General features: G+C 45.9%; 1 protein-coding gene across 4 annotated transcripts in view; it reads left to right on the top strand.

Annotated features, from left to right (window-relative positions):
* Positions 1-20,391, top strand: part of SRPK1 (SRSF protein kinase 1) — a 936,001-nt gene that overhangs the window by 573,749 nt on the left and 341,861 nt on the right. The gene's annotated exons all lie outside the window — the stretch shown is intronic.

Raw genomic sequence — 20,391 nt, forward strand, 5'->3', positions numbered from 1 at the left:
AAGTTAAGGACCTGTACTACAGGTGCTGAAACGGAATCCAACTGCAGGTCTGTGCACCGTCGTGCCCAGGCATCCCATGCCGAACTATAGCTCCTGAAGGTGGAAGGCGCCCAGGAATCTCTGATACAATCTGCAGCGATCTGTGAAATTCCTGGCAGTTCCCATCTCTTCCTGAAATTCTGCATGCTATGAGATGCAGGGAGCCCGCCTCCACTAGAGGGTGATACTGGCCGGATGCGCTGAGGAGGAAGTCCGGTAGATGCGGAATCTTCCTCGGAAAATCCGAGGAAAGTTCCATCACTACTGCAAACCAGGGCTGAGATTTCCAAAGGGGGACCACTAGTACCAACTCTGCTAGGTCTCTGCGAACCTTCGCTAGAAGTCTTGTGATCATTATGAAAGGCGGGAACACGTAATGAACTGCTCCTGTCCACGACTGTAGAAACGCATCTGTTCCCGCTGCACCCGAGTCCATCCTCCAACTTAAGTAATTGGTTGTCTGCGCATTCAGTCTGGATGCAAACAGATCTGTGTGTAGAGGACCCACACTTGGTTTAATTCGTGAAAGACTTTGGGAAGCAGTTTCCAGTCACTTGAATCTGTCAGGTATCGAGAGTTCCAGTCTGCTACATCGTTCTGAACTCCCGGAAGATATTCTGCCGCTACTGTTATCTGATGCTGAAGGCAATAGTGCCAGAAGTCTTTCGCTAGTTCTGCAAGCATTCTCGATCTGGTACCCCCCAGTTTATGTATCGTACTGCGGAGACGTTGTCCATCTTCAACAGTACGGAGCACTTGACTCTCCCCTTGGTGAAAGACTGAACCGCGAACGAGCCTGCTAATAGCTCGAGGCAGTTTGTGGAGATGTAATTCGTCCTCTGACCATTTTCCTCCGGTCTCTAACTGACCACATCTTGCTCCCCACCCTGCTCTGCTCGCGTCGGATTCTATTATGAGCTCTGGCCCGTCGCCGAAGATGGCGCAACCATTCCAGGCTTCCATGTTTTGCAGCCACCAGTGAAGCTCGGGGATTGCTTCGCTGTCTAAGGTTATCAATTGATGGTAGCCCAGACCTCCTTGCAAGTGTCTGGTCTTGAGCCTCTGAAGGGCTCTGTAATGTAGGGGGCCCGGGAAGATGGCCTGAATGGAAGCTGCCAGAAGCCCTACTATTCTGGCTAGGTATCGAAGTGAGATGGTCTTCTTCGTTAGGACTGTCTTGATCTCCTTCTTTATCGCTCTCACTTTCTGGTTCGGGAGTTCCAGTGTTGCTTTTTGAGACTTGTCGAGGTTCACCAGGAATCCCAGCGAAGATAGTAAGGTGAAAACCCAACGCACATCGTTGACTAGAGCGCATTTGTTCTGGTTTAGGATCAGAATATCGTCTAGATAAATTTATGATCCGAATACCTTTCTCTTATGGCCGCAGCAACTGGCCTCATCAGTTTGGTGAAGGCCCATGGGGCTGAGGCGAGACTGAAAGGAAGGCATTTGAAATGCCACACTTCCCTGTTCCAGCGGAAGCGTAGGTACCTTCGATGGGCTTCTGCTATGGGCACTGTAAGATACGCGTCTTTCAGGTCTAGACGTGCTAGCCAATCTCTTTCGCGCAACAAGTCTCTGAGAAGATGGATTCCCTCCATCTTGAAGTGATTGTACTTTAGCCATTCATTTAGGTTTTTTAGATTGATAACTGGACGGACTTTTTCTTTTCTGTAGACAAGGAACATATTGCTTATAAACCCAGGGGAAGACTGCGTCTCGCGTTCTATCGCACCTTTCTGGAGAAGCTTCACTAGCTCGCTCTGAAGAAGCGCTGCTTCCTGCCCTGATAGGTGTATCGCTTGCGGCTCTTGGCATTGAAAGGGGTCACCTAAAAAGTCTATGCGCAAGCCTGCTACAGCGTTTAAAACCCAAGCATCGCTGGATAATGCGCGCCAAGCGTCCAGAAATTGTAGGATCCTGCCCCCCACTTGCACACTCGAGGTACTCCCCACCAGTGGCGCCTGCATGTCTGTAGGATCCTCTTTGCCTGCAACCTCTCGGAAACCTCGTCCTGGAGGGGAAGAAGGCATCTTGTTGTCTTCCCTCCCAATATTGTGCTCTGTGACCCTGGGTCCTGCGATGATGGGAATATTGACCGGACGCTCGGCCCCTTTGTCGTCCGGTCCCGGCAAAAACTCTTCCGGGAAAGATTCTTTTAATGGAGCTCTGCGCTTTTTCGAGGGCTGAATAGGTTCCTACGAATTGCGACATCTCCTTCGCAAATGCTTCACCGAAAAGCAGACCTTTTGCTCCTTGCCCTGCTTCATACGACGCTAAGTCGCTTAGTTTTGAGTCAATTTTTAGGAGCACTCCTTCTCCTCTCAGAAGAGAGGGCGCAGTTGGCATTCCCCAAGAAGCACATGGATCTCTGCGCCCAGTTAGCTAGTATCAGAGGATCTATCGGGGTCCCAGTGTCCTTGGCTTTCTCAGCCAGATCCATAATTTTCGCAAGTGGACCCGCTAAATTCAGTACCTTGTCTTGGCACCCTCTCCACGCTCTATCTACGCCCTTGCTAATATCTTTAGAAACTTTCGTTACGAATGTGACCATCTTCGGGTCTAGATCTGGGGTCTCCGATAACTTGTCAGGGAGGTCTGGGCGGGGACATTCTGCTCTCATGCGAGATCTTACTTCTCTCTCAAGTGGTTTGCGTATATGTTGCGCCATGTAGAGCGCCACTTTCGGGGAAGGTATCCACTCTGATCCGGAGGCCATTAGGCATCCAAAATCATCTAACATATCGTTTGTGTCCTCCTCTTGATCTAGAGTCTCCTCTCTTGCTGCGGGGTGCCCTGGAAGGTCATCCTCTTCCCCTCCTTCATCGTCGGGCGAGTAGCCTTCGTCTATGTCCCCTAAATTATTCACCCCTGGGGTTAGGTGGTCTGGGCAGACATTCTGCTGACTTTTTCAGGAAGGCCTTTTTCAATCTTGCGACGGGGTCGTCTGTCTTGTGGGGGTCTTGGTCAACCCTCCTTTCTTTGCTCGGGGGGGGGGGTCAAAGAGACTTTGCTCCTCCGAGCCTTACACCCTGCTCAACCCCACTATGAGGGTGTCCAGTCGACGGGCCTTCGCCTGGGCTAAGCGCCCTCTTTTTCCTGGGGATTCCTGCTCTTTTTGTAATATCCATGCTTCAAGCATGTCAAGTCTCTGAGCAATAGGTTGTACTCCTTCCGAAACTGCTAGTGAAAGGGAGTCACCCAATACTTTTTTAAAACTGAGAGACGGGTCAGTTTCTTGAAGAGAAGGTTCCTCCTCCCACTTCCTCGGTATACTCAGGAGTTGTAGAATGTTCCCCTTCATAATGAGCCATAATGTCCTTTTAGTTAGCAGAGCTAACGTTCTTTTGTCGACTGAGAAGATCAGCGTCACAAAATGAGGCAGCTGTAAGACTGCAGGCCTTCTGGAGTCACGCAAGAGTTTCTGTAATCGCACGTGCTCCGTGACAAAGTAATTTTTTTTTTATTATTTTTTTTTTTTTAAGTCAGAGGGCACTCCACGCAGCTTTTCTCCTCTCGCTCGCGATCGTAATACGAATGCCGGAGGGGCTCTGGGGAAGACGGGAAGGTTCAAAACCTCCCGCTTCCCCAGGGTCCTAGCGCACGCCTGCCTTGCGACACGCTGTGGAGCAGGCCGGATGCCTCTCACAGGCGAGAGCGCCCGCGGCTCCGGCTCCGCCTCCAGTGTCCCGAAGTTTGGGTTAGTTCTATTCGTAGCGTGGCTCTTCCGAGCCGCTTTAATATGATTTGGAGCGGGCGCAATGGCGTCGCTCTATAGATACACTCGCAAGAGCACTAATCACGGAAGAAATATAATATAAATAATATTCAAAACTAGATATTTTTATATATATATATATATATATATATATATATATGCTGCGCACTAAAGTTCAATATAGTTGTTTTAATCAAATTCAGAAACAAAATTAACTTTAGTCACATTTAATAGAGAAAATAAGCACTTATCTTGTATGTTGGCAGCAAAAAGAAAGAGGAAGGAACCTTGTACGGGGAGGCAGGCACCGTATTGGTGGAGGAAGGACTACTGTTTACAAGGAGGCTCTTGGGATTGGTAGGAGATCGATATAAAGCCTCTGGAAAGAGAAACACACTTTTAAACTAAAGATTTCTTTTACTGAAAGCAGAAAGAAACATTTGTTTTGAAAAAAATTATTAAAAATGTTGAATTGCTGTGTTGGTGGCAAATTAAAGAGTTAAGCATAATGCTCGCCTCCGTCTTGTCATAGAATGCAAAGTGTACGCTAGCTCAATGAGCCTTAGGGACCCTTTGAATGCCGGAAAAGTGGGTAGATGGCCTCTGTTGTGCTCATCAAGCCTGTAGAGGGTGAATTTTGTTACCAGCATGAAGATAGGATGATGGTTGAAATGCTGCCACATGGGCCCTTAGATGACTTGAGGGAACAACTTTCGTTAAGACTGGAATCATTGCAGTAAAAGAAAGTGGTTGGGGACAGGGCTGGGAGTAAAGTTAGTGTTATGGAACTGCTTAGATAGGTGATGGTATTTTGGAGGCCAGTATTTCTTCCATTAAATTGTTCAGGTTGTAACGGAGGTCTTTCTGTAATTGGTATTGGTGAATATTCCTACGTCATGTCCCATTTCCTCCATATTGTATTGGTGTTCCCGTTCGGGGACAAGACCAAATTCTTTTGCCCCGCACATATTTGCCACTTCCCTTTAAGCTTGAATTCATGTGCATGTAAGTGAGGATAGGTGTGACCGCGCACTCTGTCCCCGCCCAATGGTGCCATACCTCAATCCCTTCTTTCGTTCAGCGGGAACTGGCGTCCGTTCCGCTGTGCATCAAAAAAGAACGCTGCAATTCCCTTTTTCCACAGGATTTACTTATTCTACCACAGCCTTTGGCACACCTGGTCCCCTTGTACACTTCTAGTTCCTCCGGCTTTGGTAGGTGTGCAGCACGCCCTTTGCCCATTCACTCAATGGTGTTTGGGCCCCCAGCCCAGGTGGGGTTTGTTTGCTGCGAGCTACGTGCTAACTCCACGTTCACTTGAAAACAGGCTTGCAAGGTGTAGGAAGATCTTTTCCTGGTTTCCCCCGATCATCTCAAGAAGTGCAGGCACAGAAAATTGAGGGCAAAGGTAAAAGAAACTTTATTTTCTAAAGAACCTCCGAAGGGAGACCATCCCAGGGAATTACCTTACTGGGAGGCGTCATAAAGACTGTTACCGGTATTAGGCCTGAGGCTGGTGTAGCTACCGGTGCACGCATCAAGGGGGTCTTCGGATCCTACTGGGCACAGTACTGAGGGGCATAAATGTTTTCTATCGGACAGTTGTCTGAGGGGCCTGTAGGTCCTAGCTCTGGTTATTTGCCCAAAGGAGCACCTTTGCACGGGGCTACCGGCTCGTTACCTGAAGGCACTGTGCCTCTTGGGGTTACTCCCGAGGGCCAAAAGGGTACAGTGTACCCACAAGGACCTACTCTGGAATGCTACACTGGAGGAAGATACCCTGCTCACTCATGCGTTGTTGCATAGTGCTGAGAGTCACAAAATGGCAGCAAGGTAGGACACCGCATCTGGCCATGTAACTGCTGCTGACAGGGCACCATCTTCTGTTGGCTCCTCCATCTGAAATGACAGTTGAAGGCTTTAAACAGCTCGTTGGAAAGACTGTTGAGCTCATACTTGGTCTCTACTAGTGAGCCAGTAGCAAGGGTGCAGTTATCCAGCGGCAATGTTCCCTGGTGCACTTCATACCCTCTGCCAACTAAAGTTCTTAGGTACTCTGATCGATGCATGCAGCCCAAGCAAGTACTTCGTACCCAAACCACATCAACATGGACACTGTCAGCAGCACCTTTGTGTTCTGCAGTTCATGTATCCCCAGATTGTGAGGACAGATTCTTTGAAAGATTCCTCCATTTGATGTCCCCTCAGATGTCTGGCATTCTGAAAGGACTCATAAGAGGTCCTACCTCAAAAGCTACAGAACTGTAAGGCCAGCCTCCAGCTCTTCAGTTAATTCCAGTGCCTATGCCTCAGCCGCCTCCCCCATTGCCTTCTCCACCGCTTCCCCCTCTGCTGCCTACAGCAGGGGTGACTCAGTCTAGTGCTGCACAGCTTGGCAGAGGTATTGGCTCTCTAGATGTTGTGTAGATCAGGCATACGCCTTCAGAAGGATGTCCTAGAGGTGGCTTAGAAAGTGTGGGCTAAGCCTCGTTCCTGCCAAGGCAGTTGGGGGTCATGACCCCTGTTGGCCTCACACCCACAACCCCATTCATCTGTGGTGGCAGCAGCGTCTCTGTATGCTAAACCTGCAGCGGCCATCTCAGCTAATCAGGCTGCCATGGCTGCACTGCTTAACAAGGAAGACAAACTGTTGGAAGAGTTTGGTAGGAAGGTGTACGCGAATGCAGCCTTGCATCTGCATCAATCCAATGCTGACTACTAATTGGCTGCGGCAAATCAAGCTGTGGAGGGATATTGCGTTGTTTAAAAAAAAAAAATCTTTTAGAATAAAACGCATACATACAACTGTGAACCTTAACAAAAAGATGGAAACATTATTAAATCACAAATTCATCTCCATAGTTATAAAATTTAATTTCGAAGGGATTGTGTCCTCCGACGTATTCCTTATCTTTGATATACGTTTCCAGCTTGCTGGCCTCGGACATTTTTTCTCTGTAGAGGGCGGTGCGCGTTGACGTCCGCCGAGTCGATGTCCCTCGACGGCCACCGTATCGGCACCGACGTCACCATGCCCATAAATAGACACGTGCTGCGTCTGTTGCTCAGTTCCGTTTTTCCGCGCTTCGTGGGGCCTCCAAACGTCGTTGCTCAGTCCAATTCGATGAATATTCCTTATCGTTCTCGATGGCTTCTTCATCAGAACCGACGACGCCGCGATCCGGCTTCAAGAAATGTCGAGACTGCAGTAAAAAAATGTCAATAACGGATCCACACAGGGTCTGTTTATGGTGCTTGGGGTCCGAGCACCATTGTTCGGAGTGTGAGGACTGTATGTCCATGACGGCGAAAGCCCTGAAGGAGCGAAAGGGGAATCTCGAGAGAGGTAAGTCAGCCAAAACCTCCTTGAAGGTTTCGTCGGCCGAGGCATTCGTCTCCTCGCCGTCAAACACTCCCATTCTAGATCTCGAAGCAGCTCCCACCATTCGTCGAGATCTAGACACTAAAAAAAGAGACGTCGAAGGTCCCATTCCTCGTTGTCTTCGGTGTCCCCAGAAAGAATTTCCTGTCCCACCAAACAGTTCTCAAACCGAGTGGGAGGAATTCAGAAAGAAAATGTTGAGCGGCTTCGAGAACGCGACCTCGACCCCCTCGAAGACAGCTGAGGGTGATACCCCGGGTGAAAAACCCAAAAAATCAAAACGCCGCGAGTCGCAGCACCCGGCGAAACATTCCACCCGAGAGCGCCATGAGCCATCGGGTAAGAAGGCACCGTCTTCGCCGTCGTCGAGGGTTCCTTCACCGTCGTCGAAGATTCCCTCGACGCACAGGTCGACGCCGTTGTCGAAGGGTGACTCGGCGCCATCGTCGACGCCGATGAAAGGGAGGACCAAGGCTCCACAGTCAACAGTGTTTTCAAGGGCCTCCGGCACGACGCCGAGACCATCGTCGATGCCCTCGAGTAGGATCCCGATCCTCTCAATCTTCGAGGCCCCTTCCAGTTTTTTCGACACCATTTTCGGCGCCTTCGAGGCTGGTTACATCGACGTCGACATTTTCTCGTCCGATGACGAGTTTGGCTCCTTCAGCCCTAGAGATGGGCTTTACTCCATTTCAGAGAGAATACCCTGCTCTTTCTTCAATTTATGAAGAAAGAGAAGACTCTGACCAAGAAACTTTTGGTTTACAGAGATCCTCACTGCCTGCTGCAGAGGATTTCACCTCTGAAGAAAGGAGACTGAAGGAACTACAGGACTCACTTCATGAGGCCAGTGGACTTGACACTTCCCCAGAAGTGGAATTTGTAAAGCCAGACCCAGGGGAACATGCAGAAACACCATATAGAACCCTGATGGCAAGAATAATTGAGTTTATGGGTTGGTCTGTGCCTTCACCTGTTTTCCAACAGGATGATCTAATGGATATATTGGACAAAGGCCCACAGGAGGACCCAGTGGTCACCTTCCATGCAGCCCTACAAAGAAAAATTGCTTTCAAAAAGGGAGACTCCCAAAGTCATCCCAGCCGTCAATAAAAGACTGTCGACAAAGTATAGGGTAGCGGCTGCTGACCCTGAATACCTGTCTGTGATATAGAACCTGTAGCAGTGGACAGGTTATCGGAAAGTGATAAAGAACCGAACAGTACAAAGGGGCAGACCTCACCCATCACAGCAGGCGGAATGATTGCTACAGTAACGACACGTACTACAACTCCCAGAATGCCTCAACAGATGCATTCTCTATATAAAAGCCAGCAACGGGGAAAAGAAAGCAAGGAAAGAAGGCGCAAATCCACATTTCCTTATATGAATGGACTCTCACAGTTAAGGGTTAAAACTAACGCTGATTCCGCGTGTATGGAGCAGGGAGGAGGGGAATTAGCATGGGCTGTAGTGCGCCCAGAGGCAGCACCTGTGATTAATTGCTGGGGAGGAGGAGGGGCACACGGGTTTAAAGCTGCACTAAACGCCTCAACGTGTGTGTCATTTTTCAGGAGTGGAAGGCGACGGCCGGCGTGGATTCCAAGTGGGAAGAGACCAGCTCACAACACCGGTGGGCTTATTAGAGGAAGAAGGGAACTCCGTAGGACGAACCCTTACAGAGACAGCAGGCAACACTGTGCGTGGAGCAGAGACCAGTCACCATGAGAGGGACTGTTCACAAGGTGATACAAATACTGGAGCACGAACGTGTGAAAGAAACCGCTCAACACGGCACGAACGAAGGTGCTAACGGAGGTGGGGTTGCAGGGGGGGGGGGGGGGGGGTTTGAATATTTGAATGGCCGTGACGAACTGCCTTATTTAAACATACCGGTCCATTGTATTCCTTCATGGGATGATATAGTTTTCTTGGAGGTAAACCTTAACCTATGATTCCGGTCACATTCGGAAAAAGGGAATTCTGAGAAGCCTGGTTGGCACTTTAATTTTGAATTGAGACTTTTTGCAGAACCCCCCTTTTGCAACTTGAAGTGCTGTCAAAATAAATATCATTTGTCAAAATCCTCTGGTGTCTCCGGCTCACTACTTAACACTGTCAAAACACCCGACCCCAGAGAGCCTGGTGGTTCAAGCGGCAACTTCATCCAGCAGTAGGACTGCTTACCCTACTGTCCCACAGGATGGGGATGACAAGAGGTATGACTCTATGGCAAAGAAAGTCTTTTCTGCCTGTAGTATGGCGTTGAAGTCCATCAACGCCACCTGTACGCTCGCCAGGTTCAGTCTCACATTATGGGAGTGTGCTTCATCAGCGGCTGACTGCATACCCGATGGAGAGGAGAAGGAAGCCTTCCTTAACATCATTCAAGATGGCAAAGATGCCATGTGCGAGTCTCTTCAAACTGGCATCGATTCGGCTGACAGTATCAGCAGGGCCATGGCGGCTAGTACAGCAATCCGCAGGCATGCGTGGTTGTGAAAGTCTGGCTTTCTCCAGATGTACAGGCCAGACTTTTGAATATGCCCTTTGACGGCTCTTCGTTATTCGGAAAAAAGGCTGATGACAGTCTGGAAAAGTTACAGACTAAAGCAGCAGCAAAATCCTTAGGAGCTGCTATCCGCCAAACTCCTTTTCGCCCCTCGGGAACCTCTGGGAGAGGAAAGTCGTTTCGCTATTATTCCGCATTCGGAAAATGCAGAGGACAGCCGGCTCAAAGGGGCCAAAGAAGATCCACCCGAGGTGGACGGGTCAAAGGTACTAAGACCGCAGCAGGTGCCTCTTTACCCTCGGCATCTGCATCAGCCGCCCCCAAACCACTCTGAGGCCTTTGCACACAAGACACCTGTAGGGGGCAGGTTAACTCACCATCTGACGGAATGGCAGGCTATAACGTCAGATGCTTGGGCGTTGGAGACAGTTGCCCAAGGTTACTGCCTACCCTTTCTACACATCCCTCAGAGTCATCCACCGGGGAACAGCTCCCGAAAAGTTCCAGATCCGCTCCTCTTGCAGGAAATTATGGACCTCCTAGAGAAAGGTGCCATAGAACCGGTACCTGTAGCAGACAGGAACAAGGGCTGGTACTCCCCCCTACTTTCTCATACCAAAGAAGGACAGAGTTCTGAGACCCATCCTGGACTTAAGAGAATTGAACAAGTTCCTCAGGAAGGACAAGTTCAAGATGGTAACTCTCTCTCAGATCCTTAAGACCCTCCGGCTCCAGGACTGGCTGGTATCTCTGGACTTCAGGATGCTTATTTCCATGTGCCAGTCCATCTCAAGCTCAGGAAATACTTGATGTTCGCAATTGGCAACTCTCATCAATTTCGAGTTCTGCCATTTGGGCTGACCTCCGCCCCGAGGGTCTTCACCAAGCTGATGTCGGAAGTGGCGGCGAGTCTAAGGAGGGAAAGGATCCACGTCTATCCCTACCTGGACGATTGGCTGAAAAGGGCCGTATCTTCGGAACAGGCCCGGACCCAGCTAGATTATGTCTGCCTCTTCCTTCAGACTGGGCTTCTCCCTCAATTTACAGAAGTCACAGATGAAACCATCTCAGACTCCAGCTCATTGGAGCGGTCCTGGACACTTCCCTGGGAAAAGCCTCGCCACCAGAGGTGAGGGCTCAAGATATTCTACAGATGGTCACCAAGTTTCAAAATGCCCAACGACTCCCAGCATTCGACTTTTTGAGGTTGCTAGGCCTCATGGCATCCTGCATCTTCCTTGTGCCAGAGGCTCGCCTGCGAATGAGATCTCTTCAGTGGGCACTGAGAAGTCAGTGGTCACAATTCTCAGGGAGAATGTCGGACCTCCTCCGGATTCCGGACAAGGTAGCCCACGACCTTCAGTGGTGGGCCTATTCAGAGAACATCTTGAAAGGAGAACTGTTTTGGCAACCATGGCCGGAGATGACAGTAGTCACAGACGCCTCGCTCACAGGGTGGGGAGCCCATGCCAACGACTTGACCATCAGCGGTCGTTGGTCTCCATCGGAGTCCAGACTACATATCAACCTATTAGAGCTGAGAGAGATCAGACTAGCGCTGAAAGCTTTCCTGCCATCAGTACAGGGTAGAAATGTCCTGATAATGACGGACAACACGGTGGCCATGCACTACCTCAACAAAAGAGGAGGCGTAGGTTCACTACCACTGTGCAGAGAGGCAATGCAGCTCTGGTTTTGGGCAATTCGGGAAGGAATCTCTCTATCGGCAGTCCATCTAGCCGGAGAGAAGAATTTGACAGCGGACGCTCTGAGCAGGCAGAGCAGTCTCCCACGAATGGGAGCTAGCTCAGGAAGTCCTTCAAGAGATCTTCGCCCTTTGGGGAACCCCTCAGGTGGATCTGTTCGCCACAAGCATCAACAGGAAGTGCGATCTGTTCTGTTCAAGGGAATTTCCCCCGAGAGGAGCTCTGGGAGACGCGTTCGTAGTGGGCTGGGAGTTTCCACTCCTCTACGCGTTTCCACCAGTCCCTGTTATTCCTCAAATGATCAGGAGGTTGAGAAGATTCCGGAAAACCATGATCCTAATTGCCCCGGACTGGTCCAGGAGAACGTTGTACCCGGACCTTATAGATATGTCCATCTGTCCTCCAATCCGTCTTCCACTAAAAGAGAATCTTCTCTCGCAGAAGGGAGGTCAGGTTTTCCATCCAGACATCAGAACCCTCAACCTTCACGCTTGGCTTCTGAAAGGTTGAGGTACAAGGATTGGGATCTCCCTGATGACGTCATGGAGGTGTTGCTTTCGGCCAGAAGACCAGCAACAAAGTCTTTATACCGCTGCCGTTGGAACAAGTTTTGCAGCTGCTGTAGGGAAGAGAATATCAACCCTTTTTCATGCGGTACACCAACGGTGCTATCGTTTCAACTCTACTTGGCAAACACAGGCCTTCAAGTTGGCACTGTAAAAGGCTATCTCGCAGCGCTTTCTATCTTTAAGCGCACTGCGGAGGAACCATCGTATTTCAAAATTCCTCTAGTGGTACAATTTCTCAAGGGTCTGACTAATGTTTACCCTCCAAAACCATTCCAGGTTCCATTATGGGACTTAAATTTAGTCTTAAACTTCTTAATGGGCACTCCATTCGAGCCACTTCACTCTTGCGCATTAAGATTTCTCACACTTAAAACTGTCCTACTTGTAGCACTAACATCGGCTAGAAGGGTGAGTGAGCTTCAAGCTCTCTCCTGTAAACCCCGACATACAATCTTCCACAAGGACAAGGTTGTCCTCCAGGTGAAGCCTAATTTTCTCCCAAAGGTAGTTTCTGAATTCCATATTACTCAGAAAATTACCTTGCCTTCATTCTACCCTCCTCCCCATCTGGGGAAAGAGGAGGAAAGGCTACACAGGCTGGACCCTAGGCGAGCTCTCAGCTTTTACATCAGCAGAATGGCTACAATCAGGCAAGCAGACCAGCTGTTTGTAGGATACTCTGGTCACAAGTTGGGACTACCCATAACAAAACAAACCATCTCCAGGTAGATTATAACATTCCAGGATGGCCAAGATAGACTAGCAGGGAAAGAGCCACACCAAAACCTCAGGGCTCATTCAACCAGGGGTATCGCAGCTTCTTCGGCTCTCCAGAGAGGGGTACCGCTCCGGGACATATGTGCAGCTGCCACATGGTCGTCCACACATACATTCACAAAATTTTACAACCTGGATTCCTCCACTGCTCAAGAGACCAGATTTGGCAAAGCCGTATTACACTTGTCCATCCCTAAAGGGATATATAACACTATCACTCCCTCCTCCAATTACATACTACTGCTATGGGAGTCTATCAAAGATAAGGAATACGTCGGAGGACACAATCCCTTCGAAGAACAAGTTACTTTCTTACCTGGTAACCTTCTTTCGACGGGATGTTCCTCCGACGTATTCCTTATCGCCCCTCCCATCCGTCCCCGCAGTGATAACTTCCCTTGTGGTTGCAGCTTTCGCTCCTTCAAGGTTATTAACCAATTCAGGCATGAGCAATCATATTTTTTCCCTCTTTTCCACAATACACCAGTCTCCATCTTCGTGGTTCACAATTTGCATGCATCACCATAAAATGGGCAAAGATACCCATACTCCACATTCTCTCCACTACAGTTCGTACTTTAATTCACCTCCAGCTTCAACGCTTTAAAACAGCTTGCGACCGCAATCCCAATGAAAGTAGATTGTGGGAACAAACCTCTTTTCCAGTGGTCATCCCCATTTACCCATGCTATGTTCTGTCACTTTCCAAAATACCTAGATCTTGTACTCAACAACGTTTGACATTGCAGTAATAAGTGCTTGGTTTTTTCGCAACCCTCAACCCTTTTGCAAAACCTGCATCCAGTTTCTCCATCGCCACTAGAGCACCTCCCTTGTGGGAAGGAGGTTCCATCTAAAACACATCACTACGTGTCTAGAGGCTCTATCCGGGAATTGGAGGATATATGGGGCCACTTCCCCTCTTTATTTGTGTTCATGTGATAATGACGCGTAGGCATGAAAGCGTTCCAGTGTAGTTATCCAATCAACATCGTACAAGACCTTTTTTTTTTTTTTTTTTTAAAAAGATTTTTACTTTTATGGGGTTTGTTTTCAAGGTCTCCAAGTCTAGACTTGGGTCTTCCAGTAGATTTTTCCATACTCAAATAGTTTGCCCAATAAGCTTACATTGTTTGACTAAATCAGCCATTCCCTATATTAATCGAGGTCCCTATACATGGATCCCTCAAGTCCTGTTAACGGACTAAAGAGCAACATTAGTATTTTCCTTTTTACTCTTACAGACAAAAGGTCCAACTCATAGCGGATTGCAGTCAATGGAACACAATTCGGTACCTTCAATAGTCTTCTCCACAACAATGCGTCCATCTTATCGAGTTGCCCAAACGATTCAATACCCCACAGTTCCAGGTGATACATGAATTTAGGTACAATCTTTCCTTCATAGAAGGTAATCGCCGGTTTTAAAGAAAATCGCCCAAACTTGCCATCCACTCTAAAAATTTGGTTTAATGATGCCAATGCCTTTTGCTTTATCACAATGTCCAGGTTTCCATTGCCTTTGCTATCGCGAAACCCAAATACGTAACACTCTTAGCCCTTCAGATTGGGAGTTTCCCTACTCTCCATTTGAAAGAGCATGCCCTTCTCTTGTTTGAAAATTGTAAGATCTTGTTTTGTTCTGGATTTATCACCAAGCCATTCTCTTAAGCATACTCTTCTAATGCCTCCATAAGGCACTGGATTCCAATCATGGTCTTATAAAAAAAATAAATCTGCATATATTGTGTGGTATTTTTAGTTTATGAAGTCACACAGGTACCAACCCTCTACTTGCTATGAACTCGCCTACATCTGACACATACATGTTATAAAGCCAGGGTGCCAAAACGTACCCCTATCTTAATCCGGCTGCTGTTTTTATCCTCCTCGAGAGGTTCCCCCTCCTGGTTCAACCTTACTTTTATCCCAACATTTTTGTGGAGTTGCATTACAAGTTTCAGTAGACCGCCGGTAGGCCCCAACCATTGAGCTTTCCCCAGACCTTCCTCCGATCCACATGGTCAAAGGCCGCTGAGAGGTCCACCAAGCTCATGAATGTACACCCTACTTTCCTCGACCAAGCCTTCTCCTGTATTGCCCGTACCACCAGCCCATTCAGACTCGAACAGCCTTTTATTTTTTTATTTTTATTTTTATTTTGGTTGGCTAATTAACCTTTCAAAACAAAACTTACAAAAAAACACAAGATTTAAATCCACAACAAATAGTAAAATATATGAGTCATCATGTTCAATTCATAATATAGCAATAATTATATCATGAATGCACAGCATCATATTATTAAAACAATTAATAAATATTACAAACATTACAACAGAATTTCTTGGGATGTTTATCACAGCCATTTCTTTGCTAAAAAATATAGTGCCTTATGTCTTATTGGAGCTTGTACTTTTTTACATCCCCATAATGGAGATTGAAAGTGGGCATTTCATCAGTCTAATTCTCACTGCACTTGTTGCAGAGTACTATATTTAAAAACTGTATGGTTGCTATTCTTAGAAATTTTCGGAGTGGCAAATAGCTCATGCCACAATTCATCATTTGTCCGAGTTGTATAATGGAAGCATGTTAGTTTGTTAATAACTTCCCTCTGTTTATCCAAAGCAACACACTCAATTTAGAGATGTCGCAATGTTTCTTTAATATCTCTTGTTTTGTAGAATCGGCAATGTGAATTTTCCTCCTGAATAAGCCCTCTTCTCAATAGTATTTGATTTGTGGGCCATAGATTTAAACAAAACCTTAGTATCTGATTTCTTAAATAGTTTGAAGGACATTTCAGTAAATAATCAGCAGCCTGCCTAAATTTCTTGTGTCCGAAGAGTGATCTATCAAAGTCTTTTAGTTTCATACAGTTTTGTTGCGTGCAATGCCAGTCTGATTGATATAATTTAAGTTTAGCTTTTGTGGGGTTATTGAGCAAGAGATCTAGCGAGATACTTGCTTCAGTCATATCCGTAAATACAGCATCTCTCCATTTTACAGGAAATGAATGATCAGATTGCATCAGATAATTTGCCAGTACTGTGAGCAAGTTATTAGATAGACCCAATACACATTTTCGAAAAAGACAACATCTCTTCCATGATACTTGTATGTGTAACGATAGATTTCCGAGCTCAAAGCGAAGATCTGTTGGAACTGAGTTGGGAAGATTCATTACTCTTTTCCAGAACTTGGCTTCTATTTTATTCCAGTAGCATGGTTTTTGAGGAAGCCATGATTCAGCCCCATATGTGATAATGGGAATAACCTTTTGCTGAAAAAATATTAGAGTATGTGCACATGAAAATTTGCCATACTTGTACTGAAGAATCTTTGCTTGCAAGATTAATGTAATCAATTTGCCAGTTATGTTAATTTGTTGAGGTTTATCATGGAATTATTGAATGTCACACCAAGATATTTATATTCATTAACTATCATCAGTTTTTGATTTTTCATAAACCAGTCATAATGTTTCATTTGCTTCATTTTACTTTTTCCCAACTGCATAATCTGGGTTTTCTCCAGATTTAGGGTTAAATGATTTCTATCAACATATTGATCTAATTTGCTAAGCAAATTCTGCAGACCACTCGGTGTCTGTGATATAAGCACGAGATCGTCTGCATACAAGAGCCATGCAATGGTCTGATTTCCAAGTTTTGGTGCGTCATGCAGTACCTCCATGAATTTGATTCCTATAACAAGTATAAACAAATTGAATAGGGTAGATGCAAGTATGCAACCTTGTTTCAAACCACGCTCTGGTGAATTACTTCAGATAATAGACCATCTAAATTCAATTTCACCTGCATAGAAGTGTTTGAATGGAGTAAATTTATTATTGCTACAAGAGACATAGGACAGCCAAATTTTATTAGTTTTTGAATGAGTAAGTATCGATCCACTGAGTCAAATGCAACTCGAAAATCCACATAAGCTAGGTAGAGAGGTTGTTTTTTAGTCGCATAGAGTTCTTTGATCGCATTAAGTGTTGTGATGTTAATAGCAGTACCGAGACCTGCAACGAATCCAGTTTGAAAAGGGTCACGACGATTCTCATTGATTGCCCAAATATTAAGCTCTCTTAATACAATTCTGGTATAGATCTTCCCGGGCGCATCAAGGAGAGCTATCGGACGATAACTAGCTGGATTGGTTCGATCTCCTTTTTTATATATTGGTACAGTTATACCACTGCACCAAAAAGGCGGAATACTTTGCTTTATTTGTATAGCTTGAAAGAACACATACAGAATAGATGCTCACAACACCGGATTCTGTTTTAAATCAGTTTGATAAGCCATCAGGGCCAGGAGCTCTGGACGAGCTAGCCTTGTTTATATAATACAACACATCTTCTTGATCAAATTATATCGAGAAGGTAGTGTTGACTAGATCATGATAGTTGGCCAGAGCTGTTTTGAGGTGGGGCATACATATTAGAAAAATAACTAACCCACCTCTTTTCGGATACACCATTAAGCTGTGATGGAAGCTGAGAATGTACTAAGCCCACATTTATTAGCTTCCAGCAAACGATTCTAACGCAGAGCTAGACCAGTGTAATCTGTTCTGTTGGGGATTTAATGTTAAATTCTTCAGCTTTTTTTGTTGAATCCGAGAATCATGACAAGAATGAATCATACAGTCGGCTATCAATATTAGATGGTCACTAGAACTAGTCGGTTGTACTGAAAACTTTATGATTTTAGTAAACAGTCCTCTATCCACATACATATAGTCAATCGTAGCCCGTTGTGAACCACTTGACCAAGTATGAGATGGAGGACTGTCAGTTTCCAGAGCTCCATTTAACATTATTAGATCCCATGTCTTAACAAACTCAAGCCACTGAATGACCCGTTCCGAATTCTTCTTTTTACTAGATGTTAGAATGTGGATATTCAAATCACCAGCCAAAATCACATGATCAATGTTTGGAGTAATGCTAATTTTTTCCATGATGGAGTTCAAATCTTTAAAAAAAGTTTGTGTAGTGATTACAATAGGATTCCAGTACATATTGACTATTGCAAATCTTGTTTTTTGGATCATTATTATTGAACACTGGCCATCTCCGAATTCCTTTCAACAATCTGCTATATTAGTTGTAGTGGCGATATTAGAAATAATTGCCAAGCTAGACATTGGTCTCCCTTTTTGGCCTTTTATTGCGGGGAGAACGTGAATATAGTGATTGTCCCATGATAATGGGGCACTTAGCCACGTTTCCTGAAGTAACACTACATCATGATCTTTTATTAAACAGTTGGAATTATTCAATAAATGTTTGTGTCCTCTAGTATTCCAGCTCGCAACAACTATTTTATGGAACAGAGGGCGAGCTTCGTCACATTCTAGTTAGGTTTTCTTAAAGTGACCTACTGTCACGACTATCAGCGTTAAACCTAACGCGATACCTAAACACAACATGGCTGCTCCGGCAGTCCACTGTAGTATGTGCAGCAGTCTAGTTGCCGCGCCCCAGAATGCCTTGCAACGTTTCCAGGCCAACGCGCCGACAGCTTATCTGTCTGCTTCTCCCAGACAAGGACGCGTTGCTACTCTCCAAGGAGCTTGCGAACGCTACGTGAGTCCGTGTCAGGGAATTCTGTTCCTCCTTCTACTCAGACTTACCTTTGGGGCATATATTCTTATTGCCACTATTCTTTTGAAATTAATTGATCTTTGTTGTGTTTGTGTGTTTACTTTAGGACGCTTTGTTGCCTTCCCGTTCTGGGGTTCCTTTAGAGCCGCCCAAACCACCCGCCTTGAGAGAATTTGTTCCAAACATCCGCCTTCATCCGCCTTCGTCCGGTGTTGGTTACTAGGGTTTCCTTTGGTAGGCTTCCTTTTTTCTCTGAAACATTTATAGAATTGTTTCTTGTCCTGCGGACTTAGTTTGTCTTCGTCTCCCAGACATAACACCCTGTACGCTCATCCCTTCTGAACCGCAGCCTCATCAAGCTTGAAGGGGTCTCCGTTTATTCAGGTTAACTATTGTTCTCTACTACCCTCTAGGAGGTTAGGTTGTTTCCAATTCCTCTTGAGTGTTTTGTTCATCGTTTTCCCTTGTTCTACACTTTCCAGTTTATCCAGTCTCTCAGATCATACCGGATGGTCGGTTACTCTCATTACTAAGTCTTACTACAGTCAGATCCCTTGGTAAGGGTCCCGTTTCTAGAAGTGTCTTTTCCAGTACTAGGCAGAATCATTTCTAATCACTTTGTTTCACTATCTCCCTTTAGCCAATCTGATTCTTCTGCCCTGGATCATATCCTTTAAAGACACGCCTATTCATCACCATACTCCCGGGATAGCGTAATCTACCTCCACGGGACGTTTTCAGGAGTCTACGCTCTCTAGCAGCTCCACAGGGTTTTATTCCCCAGGAGGGTTTCTCTGGGAACCTCCCCTTGCCCTGGCCTTTGTGCCGGATCTTTGGGTGTCTCTCGAGGGGAATCCTAATTGTCATCTGAAGCTAGAACATCTCCATCTGGGTTCCCTACATCCGTAGCTGCTATTCTGCTCCTAATCCCCAGGTGAGAGAACTTCGTTTCTATGTTTTCCTTACACGGGACACTCATGATTGTGAAACAGTAAAGTATTGTGTGCGTTCATAACACATATTGAGACCGTAGTGTGATCAATTGCCTCTACCTGCTTTCCAACCTGTAACACACTCTGATTAGAGGGACTTCCCATTGATGTTGGAATTATTTCAAATCCTAAGTCAAATGGATCAGATTTTGCAGACCAGATTGTGTTGTAGATAATGCAAGACTTTATCCACAGACATGATACAGTCAGATCATTATCAGGGAATTCAATCTGTTGTATGTCTCCTGATGAAACGTCTTGTAAACATGGAATATCCGAGAATATCTGTAAGACGCTCATTCTGTTCATAATATAAGCGGGAAATGAACCACTACGACAACATAAAAATAGTGAGTGAATCTGAGGCAGCTTTCCGTTTTTAATGCTTGTCTTCGGACATACCTCTTTTTTTTAGCACGTTTACTACCTGTATACAAACTAGAGCACTTCTCTTCTAGTGGTAGAGAGAGACATTCTTAGCACTCTTCTTTCCCTCAGGAGCTGATTTCGACTCAGTTGCTATTAGTCATGATTTCCATAGAGGATTTAAGTCTTTTGTTCCGCAGTTAGCACTACTAAGCATTCTTTGTGCTTAGAATATAGTTTTGCAAATTAAGCTGTGTATCGGATTCTGTTGATTTTTCAAACAATTTTGCATTCTTAGCCTTTACATCCGGCCTAAGAGGCAAGATTGCATTATTTACTTTTGTCTTCTTCTCCATTATTGACTTTTTCTCTGTTTTAGAGGTCAGGTTAGCTAACGGATGAGTCACAATCGATGCAGGATGATGTTGACTCATGTACTCATCCACTGCTTTTCTAAGTTCTCGTCTATTGAGTGTGAAGTCAAATTTTTCATCACTACTCTGTACCTTAAAATTTGTCATACTGGCTGGTTGAGATTCTAGCAGCCCACTCTCTGGGTTATGTTCCATGCCCTCTACAACCTGTACCAATTTGTCTAGTGGGGAATGTGATAAATCAGCTTGAGGTGTGCATTAGCTTCATTTATTGCATTCCTTTCTCTTTCTTGGGTTTGGTTTAATTATTTTTTAGTTATAGCATTAGCTGCC

Source organism: Ambystoma mexicanum, chromosome 13 (genome assembly GCF_040938575.1).
Source record: "Ambystoma mexicanum isolate Mex_15411 chromosome 13, UKY_AmexF1_1, whole genome shotgun sequence".
Classification (NCBI taxonomy): domain Eukaryota; kingdom Metazoa; phylum Chordata; class Amphibia; order Caudata; family Ambystomatidae; genus Ambystoma; species Ambystoma mexicanum.